Raw genomic sequence first — 16,353 nt, forward strand, 5'->3', positions numbered from 1 at the left:
AGGCCGGGGGGTCGGGTTACAATTGAGATTGGGCCGGCCTAATTGGGAGTTTAGGATTGGGTCAGTTGGAGGGGTCAATTTGGCTATAATTGAAATAAATTGGGCTACATATTAAATAGCCAATTTTTTCCTTTTTATTTTATAAAAAATAGTAAAAATGATTCTGAAATTAAATTAAAAGTACTGAATCATTACATACTATATAAATATTAATTTAAAAATATTGTAACCAAATTTATAATTATAAAATGCTATTAATCTTAAAATAGGCTAAAATTGCAATTATATGCAATTTAGCTTTTAAATACCAAATAAATTTGTAAACAATATACAAAAATTACCTTAACTATATTTTGGTATAAATATGGGAAATAAAACAAATTATCCACCAAAATGATAATTTTGGGAATAATTATTGGTTTTTATACTGCTAAAATGGGCAATAAATTGATTTTAAAAATCTTTTAGAAATTAGAAAAAATACTAAAACACTTTGGCATGCTTATATATGCATATGTTATTTTGAAAATATATAGGGAAAAATTGGGTATCAACAGTTGCCCCTCTTTACCCGGGAAGGATGAAAGATTTGTCGGGTAAAGATATGATGGCCAATTTGACCAAACGAAACGGCTTGAAGAATTTGACCGTGCTCTGGTTCCTGAGCTACCTACATATTCTTGGTCTTACAGGAATCAGGACATATGTAGTTCAGGATCCGTCGGCGGAATATGCCGATGGAGATTTTTTCAAGAACGGACGAGATATTCGGGTTGGGGTGGATGGTTATAGTCTAGTAGGGCTGCGGGAACTGGAGCGAGATCGCTCCTGCTGAGACGGCCGTTGCTAGCCGGTTTACCTGCAAATGAGCAATATGAACATATATTGTGCATAAATTTAAACGTGATGCAAGTTCCCGTTGGACCATGAATGCTGTCTTTGGACGGTTAAGATGATGTCCTCAGACCATGACGTCCTGGGCCATGAAGCGTATAATAAAGGATTCGCAGGCCATGAAATGATGCTCTCGGGCTATGAGAATGATGCCTCCGAGCGATGATGCCTTTGAATAATGATATGCAAGAGATAAAAGGAGTCCTCAGGCCATGGCATGGCGTTCTCGGGCTATGCGAATGGTGTCTTCGAACAATGACGCCCTTGGACAATTTGGCGATCTTTCTGCCCATGAAATGCAATAAGTGGCGGTCTTTAAGCCGATTCAAGAATGTAAATAAAATGGCGATCTTTCAGCCAGTGCAAGAATGTAAATAAAATGGCGATCTTTCAGCCGGTGCAAGAATGTAAATAAAATGGCGATCTTTCAACCGGTGCAAGAATGTAAATAAAATGGCGATCTTTCAGCCGGTGCAAGAATGTAAGTAAAATGGCGATCTTTCAGCCGGTGCAAGAATGTAAATAAAATGGCGATATTTCAGCCATGCAAAAATGTAAGTAAAATGGTGATCTTTCAGCCGGTGCAGGATTTAAATGAAGTGGCGATATTTCAGCCATGCAAAAAATGTAAGTAAAATGATGATCTTTCAGCCGATGCAGGATTTAAATGAAGTAGCGATATTTCAGCCGATGCAGATGGAGGTAGAGCTTAACCTCAGAAGGCAGAATGGTAGCCTCATGCAATGCAGAGAAATGCAGATGGAGACAGAGCTTAGTCTCGGAAGGCAGAAAGGTAGCCTTATGCAATGCAGAGAAATGCATATGGAGACAGGGCTTAGTCTCGGAAGGCAGAAAGGTAGCCTTATGCAATGCAGAGAGATGCAGATGGAGACAGGGCTTAGTCTCGGAAGGCAGAAAGGTAGCCTTATGCAATGCAGAGAAATGCATATGGAGGTAGAGCTTAGTCTCGGAAGGCAGAAAGATAGCCTTATGCAATACAGAGAAATGCAGATGGAGGTAGAGCTTAACCTCGGAAGGCAGAAAGGTACCCTTATGCAATGCAGAGAAATGCAGACGGAGACAGGGTTAGTCTCGGAAGGCAGAAAGGTAGCCTTATGCAATGCAGAGAAATGCAGATGGAGGTAGAGCTTAACCTCGGAAGGCAGAAAGGTAGCCTTATGCAATGCAGAGAAATAAAAGGCGAATAGTAGTAAAATCTCTTAGCTGATAGCTGATTGCAATATTGTGGCTACTGGGGATATTGTGTGCGGATAGCAATTGTAGATAGGTGATGGTTCTGAAAGTTGTATGAGTGTATAAATGTATTCGATGGTTTGCGACTCGGGTACCTGCACCCAAAGAAAAGTCATGAGTTCTTTAAAGGGGAAAAGGTTAGTTCATATCCCCGCTGACATTTGCTTGACCCGATCGGCTCTGTTTTGGTGATACTGTGCATATCCTTGGGGTAGCGTTACTAACAAAACAATTTTGATAATAGACATGCATGATTTAGTAAAAATATGACATAAATATATAGTTGAGAGTAGTTTTTCATTAGCCGAACCGACGACTGCGACTCGGTTCAAGACATTGCAACCTCTCTTGCTTCGGAATTTTGAGGGTCCCCCTCAAAATTCTGCCCCAGTTTCCAATTGCGGGGGGAAATGAAAATTTTATTGAATTGTGACCGAACCCATAAGGTTGCCTACGTATCCCTTCTTAAACGGGAATCAGATCAGACGTAGTTCAAATTACATCATAAAGGAAATCATAAATGGTTACACATAGTATCGCTTCACTACATCTGAATTGATCGGCTTCGTCCAAACTTCTCCGTCTATTTCTGCAAGTATGAGGGCTTCTCCTGTTAGAACCCGGTGAACCATGTACGGACCCTGCCAGTTGGGAGAGAACTTCCCTTTGGCCTCATCCTGATGCGGGAAAATCTTCTTTAACACCAGCTGCCCCGGTGTAAACTGTCTTGGTTTGACTCTCTTGTTGAAGGCTCGAGACATTCTGTTCTAGTAAAGCTGACCGTGGCAAACTGCATTCATTCTTTTTCCATCTATAAGAGCTAACTGCTCGTAGCGACTCTTTACCCATTCTGCATCGCCGAGTTCTGCTTCCTGTATGATCCTCAAGGAAGGAATTTCTACCTCGGCGGGAATGACCGCCTCTGTACCATAAACCAACATGTAGGGAGTTGCCTTGGTTGATGTGCGGACGGTGGTGCGGTACCCCAATAAAGCAAATGATAATTTCTCATGCCACTGCTTATGCTTTTCTATCATCTTCCTTAGAATTTTCTTGATGTTCTTGTTGGCGGCTTCTACGGCTCCATTCATCTGAGGCCTTTAAGCTGTGGAATTCTTGTGTTTGATCTTGAAGGTTTCACACATAGTCTTCATCAAGTCACTGTTGAGGTTGGAACCATTATCAGTAATGATTGATTCTGGAATCCCGAACCGACAAACGATACGGTCCCGGACAAAGTCTGCCATGACTTTCTTAGTTACTGATCTGTAAGATGCTGTTTCGACCCATGGTGAAATAGTCGATCGCTACTAGGATAAATCTTTGCCCGTTGGAAGCGGCAGGCTTGATTGGTCCAATCACATCCATTCCCCAAGTGGCGAACGGCCACGGTGAGCTTGTTGCATTTAGCTCATTTGGAGGTACCTTTATCATGTCTGCATGTATCTGACAGCGATGGCATTTCCGGACATACTGGATGCAGTCTGTTTCCATAGTCATCCAAAAGTAACCAGCCCGGAGTATCTTCTTTGCTAAGACAAAACCGTTCATATGTGGACCGCAGGTCCCAGCATGAATTTCCTCTAGCAGCTTGGATGCTTCCTTTGCATCGACACACCTTAGTAATCCCAAATCTGGAGTCCTCCTATACAAGATTCCTCCGCTGTGAAAGAAATTATTGGACAATCTTCGAAACGTGCGCTTCTGAGTAGTATTTGCAAGCTTTGGGTATTCTCCTTTTGCCAATTATTCCTTGATGTCATGAAACCAAGTCTTTCCGTCTGCTTCTTCTTCGACATGAGCACAGTAAGCTGGCTGATTGTAGATCTTCACAGGAATAGGATCAATGAAATTCTTATCTGGATGTTGTATCATAGAGCCAGGGTAGCCAATGCATCGGCGAACTCATTCTGGACCCTGGGGACATGTTGGAATTCCGTCTTTGCGAACCTTTTCCTCAATTCCTGTACATGGTGTAGGTATAGGAGTATCTTGGAGTTCTTGGTTTCCCATTCTTCTCGGACCTGATGTATAAGCAAGTCTGAATCACCAATCACTAGCAACTCTTGGATGTTCATGTCAATGGCCATCTTGAGCCCTAAGATGCAGGCTTCGTACTCGGCCATATTGTTAGTGCAGGGGAACCTGAGCTTGGCGGATACCGGATAATGCTGGTCGGTTTCTGACACTAGAGCTGCTCCTATGCCAACTCCTTTGAAATTTGCTGCACCATCGAAAAACATCCTCCAACCATCATAGGATTATGCAATGTCTTCTCCTACAAATAATACCTCCTCATCAGGAAAATACGTCTTCAGGGGTTCGTATTTTCCGTCCACAGGATTTTCCACAAGGTGATCCGCTAGTGCTTGTCCTTTGATTGCCTTCTGAGTCACGTAGACAATGTCGAATTCACTCAACAGGATTTGCCACTTGGCTAACTTGCCAGTGGGCATGGGCTTCTGGAAGATGTACTTCAAAGGATCCATCCTTGATATGAGATACGTAGTATAAGCATAGAAATAGTGCCTCAACTTCTGAGCTACCCAAGTCAGAGCATAACAGGTGCGTTCCAACAGAGAATACCGGGCCTCGTATGGGGTGAACTTCTTACTGAGATAATAGATGGCCTGCTCTTTCCTCCCTGTTTCATCATGTTGCCCCAGAACACATCCGAATGCTCCATCTAATACAGCAAGGTAAAGTATTAAGGGTCTGCCTGGCTTGGGCGGGACCAAAACTGGCGGTGTTGACAAGTACTCCTTGATTTTGTCGAAGGCCTTTTGGCAGTTATCGGTCCATTTGGTAGCGGCGTCCTTCTTCAGCATCTTAAAGATTGGCTCACAGATGACAGTAGATTGTGCAATGAACCGGCTGATGTAGTTAAGTCTCCCCAAGAAACTCATTACTTCTTTCTTATTCTTTGGCGGTGGTAATTCTTGAATAGCTTTGACCTTTGATGGATCCAATTCTATCCCTCGGTGACTCACAATGAACCCAAGCAATTTTCCAGCTGGAACCCCGAATGCACATTTTTGCGGGGTTCAATTTCAGGTTGTACCTTCGCAATCTGTTGAAAAATTTCCTCAAATCTTCCATGTGGTCAACGACTTTCTTGGACTTAATGATGACGTCGTCTACATACACTTCGATCTCCTTGTGTATCATGTCATGGAAAATGGTGGTCATGGCCCTCATGTAGGTGGCCCCTGCATTCTTTAACCCAAACGGCATCATCTTGTAGCAATACATCCCCCATGGCGTAATGAAAGTTGTTTTCTCAACATCCTCTTCATCCATCCATATCTAATGGTACCCAGCAAAACAATCAACAAATGACTGCAGCTCATGCTTGGCGCAGTTGTCAATCAAGATGTGTATATTCGGCAAGGGGAAGTCGTCTTTTGGACTGGCCCGGTTGAGATCCCGGTAGTCGACACAGACTCTGACCTTCCCATCCTTCTTCGGTACTGGCACAATGTTGGCTAACCATGTCGGATACTCTACTACCCTGAGAACCTTAGCTTTGACCTGCTTAGTGACCTCTTCCTTGATTTTCAAACTCATATCTGGCTTGAACTTTCTGAGCTTCTGCTTTACTGGCGGACAGGTTGGATCAGTCGGCAGTTTGTGTGCCACAATAGATGTACTCAGACCAGTCATGTCGTCGTACGACCAGGCAAATATGTCCTCATACTCTCTTAGAAACTCTGTATATTCTTCCTTCTCTGATGGTGACAAATGAACGCTGATTCGTGTTTCTTTGATGTTTTCTGCATCTCCCAGGTTGATGATTTCGGTCTCGTCCAGGTTGGACTTAGGTCTATTCTCAAAATTCTCAACTTCTTTAACAATTTCTTCCGGTATATCATCTTCCTCTGAATCTATGTCCGTTTGTTGTGTTGTCTCGTTGCAAGTAACAGTCAACGGTTCATCAAGATAAGTAATAGTAATGTTGTATAAGTAAAGTAATGAGAGAAAATAATGAGAGTAAGATTTATAAGAAAATTGAGGTGCTTCGATAAATTCCATAAATGTTTTGAACATCGGAGCTCTTTCTTGCCAAAACAAAAATGCGAAAGGAAAGTAAACTAGTAAAATAAAATAGTGCATGGTGCTTGTTCATCCTTGCTACCCCGAGGCACGCCGGGCTCTGGTGGTTCTGACGGTCCAGTTGTTGAGGCATGCTCCTCTGCTTACAGCCTGTATGGAAGGGCCTTCCTCCCCTCCTCCTAAAAAATGACACAGCAATCCATGTCATCATCTTCTAGGAACAAGTTCCTCATTGCTGCTAGTGCTTCCTCTTCTTCTGACCCATAGATAACCTTGGCCGGCTGGAAAGTCTGCTCTAAGCGAGGTATTGGTTGTTCCAACGGATAGTAAGGACCGCACCAAGGTGGCGACCGTTCATTGAATTCCTTCCAGGTATACTCATATCCCAATCCGAAGGTGGTGCCGTGTTTCTTGAGCTTGATGGGCTTAGCGATTCCTTGGAGATTCTTGCCAAGTCCCTTGCCAGGTTCATACCCGCTCCAGTTCAATATGCTTTCAATTTTGTTATCCCACCACTTATCTTTATCGACGGCGTTGACTCGTTCGATGTGGTGGTAAGTTTCTCCGCCTATCCTTCTTCTTCCTCCAATTGCTGGGATGGTCTGGCGACTGTATATGGGATTGCTACCGTCGCCATGAATGATCACCTCCTCGTGATTCCACTCAAACTTCACTGCCTGATGTAGTGTTGATGCTACGGCCCTAGCAGCATGAATCCATGGTCGTCCCAACAATAGATTGTAACATACCGGCACGTCTATCACTTGAAAATCAACATCAAACCAAGTTGGTCCCATCTGCAAACATAAGCTAATCTCCCCAACAGTGGACCTTTGAGAACCATCGAAAGCCTTAACGTTGATGGCCCCGTCCTTGATTTCATGCAGCCCTTTTCCCAATGTTCTAAGTGTTACCAATGGACAAATGTTGAGGCTGGACCCTCCATCAATCAGGATTCTGGTGATAAAATAATCTTCGCACTGCACGGTGATGTGCAATGCCTTGTTGTGACTCAACCCTTCTGGTGGTAGCTCATCTTCATGAAAAGTGATCTTGTGACTTTCCAATACCTGACCCACCATGTTTTCCATTTCTCCTCCGGTGATATTGCTTGGTACATATGCCTCACTTAGCACCCTTAACAAGGCATTCTTGTGTGCATCGGAACTCTGTAGCAAAGCCAGGATAGAAATCTGCGCCGGTGTTTTGTTCAACTGATCAATGACTGAGTATTCCTTCGCTTGTATCTTTCTCCAGAGATCATCGGGCCCGGTTTCAGTGATGGCTTGTCGCCCAGAGGTCTGCTTACTTGACTCAGCCAAGTGTTCCGGAGTATAAACCCTGCCGGTTCTTGTCATACCCTGTGCCGCAACCGTTTCCCCCGAACTTGGCTTTCCCCTTCCTTCTTCCCTCGACTGTGTAGTACCATGGAATGGCTTTGGTGTGGAATGGCGTTACGACTGTCATTGCTACTGGAATGGGCACCCTTGCTTTGGAAGGTAATACAGCAACTTCAAATGGCTCAAGCGCCTTTGGGGACCCAAACTCGACCTCAATTGGTGTTGGCGTCTTTGCAGAGGCTGGTGTTTCAAACTCAAGTGGTATGGACATGTTCACCTCGGCATCTTCAGAAGGCTGAATCTGGACTACAATCGGATTAAGGGTGACTGTTGGTTTCTTTGGATCGCCACCTTCGGTGATCAAACCGATTGATCCCTTGGGATCCCAATCATCCTCTATTTCAATCATATGAACACCTCCACCCTTGTGGTCTGGTAGAGGGTTATTGCGGACATTCGGGGCTGGCTCCTTTGCCACGATGATCTTGTTGTCAATCAAAGCCTGGATCTTATCCTTCAGGGAGCGGCATTCATCAATGGTATGCCCCTTCATGCCAGAATGGTATGCACAGGTTTTATTTGGGTTGACCCATTGGGAAGGGTTTTCAGGGGTTATAGCAGGGATAGGGGTGACATAACCAGCAGCTTTGAGTCTTTCATACAGCTGGCCGATTGGTTCGGCAATGGCGGTATACTGTTTGGGAGGTCTGCGGTCGAAATTTGGTCGGGGTCTAGGAAAGTTTTGGCGAGGGGGAGGTGATTGATAGTGGGATTGTTGAGTGTTGTAAGCTTGGTAGACGTGTGCGGGCTGGGAATATCTGGGTGAAACAGGTTGGTATGTAGGAGGTGGAGGCGATTGATGGGTAGGCGGTGGTGTTTGGTAGGAGGGTGCGGGTGTTTGGAAATTTGGAGTGGGCTGATATGTAAGTGGAGGTATTGGGTAAGTTTGGTATTTGACAGGTGATTTGGTTCTCTGTGCAACCATTACGGCACCTACGTCCCTTTTCTTGGACGTACCACCAGACTGTAGAGCCTTGTTGGTGGCTTGCAAAGCTTCAAAGTTTGTAACCATACCACTCTTGATACCTTCCTCGATCCTTTCTCCTAGCTTGATGATGTCAGAAAATTTATGGTTTTCGATCAACATCAGTCTTTCATAGTATTGCGGATCCTGAGCCCGGACGAAAAACTTGTTCATCTGTTCTTCCCCTAAAGCAGGTCGAACCTTAGCAGCCTCTGATCTCCAACGAGTGGCGTACTCGCGGAATGTTTCTGTGGGTTTCTTCTTTAGATTCTGAATGTAAAACACATCCGGTGCATTTTCCATATTGAACCTGAATCTGTCCATGAAGTCAGACGCCATACTTACCCAGTTTGACCACTTCTTTGGGTCTTGGCTAATGTACCAGGACAGAGCATCTCCTTTCAGGCTCCTCATGAAAAGCTTCATGCGGATCTTCTCATCTTTTCCTACTCCGACCAGCTTGTCGCAGTATGTCCTCAAGTGAACCCTGGGATCCCCTGTACCATCAAACATTTCGAACTTGGGAGGTTTGTACCCCTCGGGCAGTTCGACATCGGGCTGTATGCATAAGTCTTCATAGTTTAGCCCCTCAATTCCCTTACTACCTTCAACGCCTTGAATTCTGGTGGTCAACTTCTTAAGCTCTTCGGCCAGATTTCTGATGAGCAAATCCTTATCATCGGACTCGGGTGTGCTTGAGATGGGCTGGGTGGAGTGTGGCACGGTCTCCACGTAGATGGGGTATTGTGTTGGGTGTGGCAGTGGTCATTTGTGGAGTTCAACGGTTCCAGGATGAGCAGTGGAGTGTCGTTGGGAGTGTGACAAGTATTGTAGTGGTGGTGAGGAGCAGGCTGCTTCGGGATGTTTTGTGGAGGTATGGGATTCTGAATATTTGGAAAGGTAACTTCTAGAGTGGTAAGGGAAAATGACAGACTTGCCAAATTCCGGACTTGATCAAGCTCTTCTTGGAATTTCAGTAGTTTTTGTTCTATCTGAGAGGCATTTTCCTTGGGGACCATAGCACCACGAGTGACCTCTACCCGTTCAGCTGAGTTGTTTGAATCTTCCATTTTTCTTTTGCTTTTGTGCCTGACGGGACTGGGAGGAGGAGTAGGTGGAGGGCCCCTGGATCTGGTAAAGTATGCTGATGTTGCCAGAGTTCACGAACTAACCTTTGGGGAGGGGAATAAACAAAAAGTAAAACAAAAGGTGATAAGTTAGTAAGGATCATAAGGAAAAATGTCGATATTTAAACACGTAGTGCAGGAAATATAAAGCGTGTCCTAATTTTGGGGACCTCGTTGTGCCCGAGGTAGGCCTAGCGACAAGTAAATTTGGAGAACTTGGAATGCTAAATGCCTCATTTTATTGATAAAAAAGTAGACGAATCCCAAAACGACACTAAATAACAGGAAATAAAAATGTCACTAGTGGCCATAGGCCTTATTACATTTCTCAAAGCAAAAAGGAAAAGCTCCTATCTATTTGGTCCCAGAAGGACCTTCCCCAGACTCGGCAGTGTTAGCTCCCTCGAACAGCTCTCCCAGCTCGCGCAATCCTAGCAGCAGGTAAGCTCTGGCCAGATGTCCTCCTTCATTCCATTCAGCAACTCGGCAGTCTTCGACCCTCTTCAGAAACTTCTTCTCCAGTTCCACTATATCCCGCTCCAAGCAGATCAGTCGTTTGTTGGCGCTGACAGCCATATCCTTCCATTCTTCAATTAATTTTTGATTGGCTTCTTGTATTTCACGGTGCTCATTTTCACATTCCCGCATCCTCTTGCGCAGTTGGTTGTACTTTACTTGTGCTTCAGCCTTTTCATCGATGATTCTGTGACCTCGAACAAACCCAGGTTGACCCGAACCATTGTGATTGTCCTCCAGCCAGCCTGAATAATGTGGGGTACAACCAGCATGGTAGCGATCCGGTTCGATGGTGTCTTTTCCCAAGACAATTTTGCAGTGCCACATATGCTGAGCCTTGCACCTGTGCGGACTATCGTCGTTCTGGAAGTCAGCCCGGAAGTGACTCATCTTGTCGACCCTTGGTATAACCTGTTTCCTACCAGCCTATCTCATAGCTCGAAGAGGGACATAAGGGTAGGTCCCCCTCAAACCGATCAATATCAGAAATGGCGCATCCCTAGATCGAACGATGAATTCTTCAGTAGGGAACCACTCGAACATCCATTGCACTCGGTCCTCAGTCAGATTATCAAAGAGTTCGACCCATTCTCTAGCATTCTCCGGTTGGGCGAACATGTTGGGCATGTAATTCATTCGCTTCGGGTGATGAAAGGCGATATGATCGTCCCAGTCTCTACGATGGATTTCCTGTCGGTATTCACCCTTTTGGAGGTGTTCCATGAGCCATATTGAAGTAGCAGATTACAACCCTCGAAATGCTTGGCTCCCTGTTGACACCTTTCTAGGGCTCGGTATATTTCTGCAATGATCATTGGCACGAGACTGAATGGTTGTCCGTCAATTCCTTCCATTAGAGTTTTGGTGACCATAGCTAGCCTGGTATGAATTCTTACTTTCTTTATTGGAAAGACCATCATCCCCAAGAAACAGAACATGAAGACAAAGACCCTTCGATGTATATGCCCCAATGATGTAAGGGCGAACTCGTCAGGATAAGTACGGTAAGATTTGTTGTGATCGTACCTTTCGTACAGATAGTCAAAGGGAATGTACGACTCCTTCAAACATGTCAAGTCAGGATTCTTCTTTAGACCCATCATTTTGAGAAAACCTCTACCTTTGCGGTTTTCCGGCATCAACAAACCCGGAGTTTTCCACGGTATTCCAGCCAGTCCTCCTCCTCAAGCAAAGGTTTCATCTCAATGTCTCCGAAGCGGAATACCGATCTATCACAGTCCCAGAATAGAGTGGCAGCTTCTATGATTTTGTTGTCGGGTTGAATTTCTATGAGGGAAGGTAGGTTTCCTAGATATTTTTGGACAAGAGCTTGATCACTGGAATGAAGATCTTCCCACCATCTTAACAATCTGGGGTGAATGTTGGTGACCATGCCGAATCTGGGGACCTCGTGCCTCATTTCTGCAAGACAAAAGTGTTAGACCCTTACCCCCACCAGACTCGACTATTTAATATCAACAATTAGCATAAGAAGCATTTAGTTCTCCAAATGAATGCACAGAATGTGGTAGTGTCCGTTTGGGTTTCAAGGAAACCTAGTAGACTTTGGACAAGGCTATCTTACAGAGTCATTATGCGGACAACATAACTGACTCGGCTAGGTTTGACAATGATACATGCACAATTAAACAAAGTAGGGTTTCTATGGAGTATTAGACTGGTACCCTTGAGCGGACAACTCAAGAGGGAAAGGCACGGAACCGTCGACTACACCGTTGATCGACTGGTTTTACCGCAAATATGCCTTTGCCGAATTTAGGGGGTGATAATATCGGAAGAGCGCAACCACTCATTATAAGCATTGCTATGGTATTTTGTTTGGCACGAGTGGAATATGATGTTGAATATGCAGTTACAATAATTAAATAAATTGTCATGTATTTGCACGTTCATAGAGTAATAATTACAACAGTTTCTCATAGTTCACAACAGTATTAAGGGAAAGCGATAAAGGAAAGCATTAAGAAAAGAAACAAAGAGCCAAGTTAGTTTCATAGTAGAAGAAAGAATAAATACTTAAAGACATTTAAACAAGTAAAGACATGTAAAGAAACATAAAGTCACAAATAGCATGAAATGGTAAAAGCCGTAAAGAAATCCCCAGCAGAGTCGCCATGCTGTCGATGCCCCCTTTTTCTCACGAAATCGGGTTTATGACATTTGGGAAGACAACTCGTTCCTTGTTGGGAGTTGGGTTTGCAATTGGAGAGTCGCCACCTAATGATTAAGTGCATTAGGACACTAAAGAAATTTGATTTAGAAAAATCAGAGATTGGGTAAGGGCTTAAATTATCTCGAGGGGAAGGTGTTAGGCACTCCTCAAGATCCACTAGTGTGGTTCCTGGCCATGCTACAATTGTGACTTTAAGTGCAAATGACAAGTGAACAAGCAAGAATTGCAAATACGAGATAGTTTTCACATTACGGTTGCAAGCAACTGAAGCAAAAGAAATTAAAGAAGCTGAAAGTTGGGAAGAAAGCAATTTTAAAGTTCTGAAAATAAACAAGTAAAAGGAAGGTGTTTACGTAATTGATGCAAGTAATTGAAGTAAAAGAAAAGTTAAAGAAGTTGAAAATTGAGCAGTTTCTTTTCTTTTTTTTTAAAGAAATTCTGAAAGAATAAACAAGTAAGGGAAGGGGGAGGTCCTAGGTTTATAAATAATATGGATCATCCCACACAACACCCGGTAACTGTTTATACACGTGGTGTTATCGCGTGGTCATCATATCCATATCTACCCTTTCCCACCCCGTTAAGGTATTAAAGCGCGGAATGGTCTTGTTTTCCTATTGCATGCTACTACCCGTCCCAATCCTATCAGTCCCAGAGGTATTTGGGACTACTAGTCCTAAGGGGAAGGTAGATTTGGCTTTTGTGGTTTAAAAGGATAAAATTCTAAGGCGACAATCAAAACATGTAGAGCAGATATGGGGAAACACATAACAATTAAAGGCTCAAACAGGCCTCCTAAAGAAACAAAAAGAAACATATAGTTTAGCATGTCTTGCACGTATTAGTTATGGTCTGAATTAACTTAAAGCGTTAAGGCAGGCTGATTTATCACATATTTTCAGATAAGAAGTCCGAATTAGGCCTGCCTGCTGGTTGTAATTATCAAAGATTGGTGCAGTTGATTAATTACCTAATGGCTTGCCTAGGTGAAACCTATAGGCATGATATCTAATAATGCAGGAGTACACTGATTTTAAAGAAGGCTTGTTGATTATAGAAAATCATAAGTTTTGCAGGTATTAAGTATCGTTACCACTGATTTTTGACTTCTAGACGATTCAGATTCAACTGATTACTCCTATAGGCATGCTTTCTAAGCGTGGTTGGTTTGAAAAACGTTTATAGAAATGCAGGAGTCCTATAGGCATGGTATCTAGAAGGCAATTTGTTATTTAAACCTATAAACTGTTTGCCTAGTGATAGATGTTTATGCAGAATTTAAGAGATCCTATAGACAGGTTCTCTATATGAGATGCAGAAATGCAGAATCCTATTGACATGTTCTCTATATGAGATGCAGAAATGCAGAATCCTATTGACATGTTCTCTATATGAGATGCAGAAATGCAGGAACTATTGATATGATATCTATGTATGAAAGACAGAACTTATAGACATGATTTCTAAAATGCAGAAGTGCAGAAAATCTATAGGCAGAATTTCTAGAATACAGAAATGAAAGCAAGATACGATTGCAGAAGTAAATACCTAAGAGCATGATATCTACCCTTATGCATACATGAGTGACCCTTCCCTTTTCACTAAAACCCCCATAAGTTATTACAAAATTATTACAAACCAGAACGAATCAAGAAGAGTAAAATTACATCAGAAATTAGAGTACAACCAAGGAGAGCCTCATTCAGACTCCAGGTCTGAAATATGAAATAATCCAACTCCAAAGATCCAATTTCCAAAGCCTTTCTCATTTTCTGGGTGTGTCAGAGTTCCCAAGAGCCTCATGAACTCCGGGCAGTGCTTACACCCAAATTCATTATAGAATTGAATTATAGTGCAGTGTGGAAGGGTCAGCCCTCAAATGTCCAAGTTCAGAGGGAACTCAAGGTCCCTAAAGCAAGGCTCATAGGAGAGGGGCAAAACTTAGAAACTAAGAGGAAGTGTAAGTGGAGAAAGGGGTTTAGGGGAAAGTCAAGACAGGCTGGTAGTCATACCCAGCAATTGGAAGTGCTGGCACGCCCCAACCAGCCTCTTAGCCACATTGTTTGGGAGTTAGGATCCTTTAAAGGATCAAGCACAGACATGAACAACAATTTGGATGCTGCCATGCCTGAACCTTAACTCAATCACATAGAGGGGAATAGGGGTATGGGGATTCACAGCAGAAAACAGATGCAAAGAGAACATCACACATATTTAACACTAAGCATAGACAGCAAAGTAGGCAGGATGATAGAAGCTGTGAAATAAACACATTGGGATGAGGCTGAAACTTAAATTAGAACATACCAGTTTCAGGGAAACAAGAAAGTAAAAGCAGTAGTCTTGTAAAGCCAAATTGCAAGCAAATAGTCAGAATATCTCAGAAGAGAGTAGAGTGTTGGGTGAAGCGTAAGAGTATTGAAAGTAAGTAATGTGTGTTAGAGTATTGAACTCAAGGTGTCTTAAAGTGCTGAAAGGTCGTGCCCTTTATAGTGCAGAAAGCAAGTAAGAAAAAGGTAAGAAAATAGTTCTGAAATCAATACATAAGGTCTCCCTTTAATTAAGGGATTCTGATTTCAAACGGGCAGAATAAATAAGGAAGGAATTTGATCAAAATCTTTTCCAAAGTAATACAAGAAGGGCAAATACACAGAAACTATTTAAGGAAAGAGTTTGATAGCAACACGGTTTGTGCAAATAAGGAAAGGCAATAAATCAACAGCCAGTAAAAATCAGAAATTGAGTTTTGGTATGAATGAATCCAACCAGAAAAGGTGAAGAAAGATTTAATTAAAGAAAATCAGTAACAATCAATCGAACCTTATTAAAAGGAATTTTGAATCAATCACAAATTGGCAAAAACTTTTTTTTAAGGAAGTATTCCTCATATATAAAGCATACAGACATGTCAAACAAGAAAGAACTGTCATGCTAATTAGAAAGAATCTAGTATAGAAAAGTTCAGAGTCACAAACAAAGAGGCTCAAATTCAGCACATAGACTCAGACTTAGTTTGAGAGAATCCGAGGTTCCATAATAGAACCCTAGTCCACACACAAGATCAAACTCGCCAAAAACCCCAAATCTTAGGGTTTTCAACTCGAATCAGATGCAGAGACGAGAAGACAAATAACTGAAACAGGCTCAGAGGTCTCCTTCAGAGACTCATGAGAAAACACACAGCTAAAATAGCAGGTTCGAAACAAATAGAGTGAAGAAACTGATTTAAAGCATAAAGAACATGTTTTAAGAAAAGCTTGGAACTTAAACAAGTTCAGAAGACAAAGAGGTAGTATAAACTTAAGGAAACAGTAGATGAAACATGTTTAGAAAGAACTCAAACAAAGTCCAGAAGAAGGCAAATAAAGAACTAAGAGCTTAGTAGAAAATACAGTAAAGGGACATAGGGGTAAATGAACACATAAGATAAACGTGTGAAAGCATAATATAGAAACCAGTAGAAGAAAGAACGGAGCACAATAGAAGAATATGCATAATAAGGCAAACATAATAACACAGGAGAAGGACATGCGAGGTAGAAAAGAGAACATAAAAACATAGCATAGACAGATTCACAGAAAGAAAGGAAGAAGAGGAGTCAGAAAACATTTTAAAACTTTTTCAGAGACCCTAAATCGAAGAGAAACAAACTTTGAAAGAAAAGATTGGGGAAAACGTTTTAAAACTCCAGTAGAACACAGATATAGCATAGATCTAAGAAAACAACCAGAGAACCTCGAATAGCTTAGGGTTTCAGAGAAACCCTATAAATGAGAAAGTCTTGGAAGAAAGTTCGATCTTGAGTCGGAGAGGTCAGAATAGGCTCTTGATGCCTGGATACGCCGGAGCGAGGCCGGAGAGGCCTGAAAGCCATGGATCTGAGAGGATTTNCCCCTAAGCTATTCGAGGTTCTCTGGTTGTTTTCTTAGATCTATGCTATATCTGTGTTCT

At 42.6% G+C, this 16,353-nt stretch overlaps 1 pseudogene; it reads right to left on the reverse strand.

The window, feature by feature from the left end:
- The window catches only part of LOC109229992, a 19,389-nt pseudogene continuing 5,720 nt past the window's right edge, over positions 2,685–16,353 (reverse strand).

Source organism: Nicotiana attenuata, chromosome 7 (genome assembly GCF_001879085.1).
Source record: "Nicotiana attenuata strain UT chromosome 7, NIATTr2, whole genome shotgun sequence".
In the NCBI taxonomy this organism is placed as follows: domain Eukaryota; kingdom Viridiplantae; phylum Streptophyta; class Magnoliopsida; order Solanales; family Solanaceae; genus Nicotiana; species Nicotiana attenuata.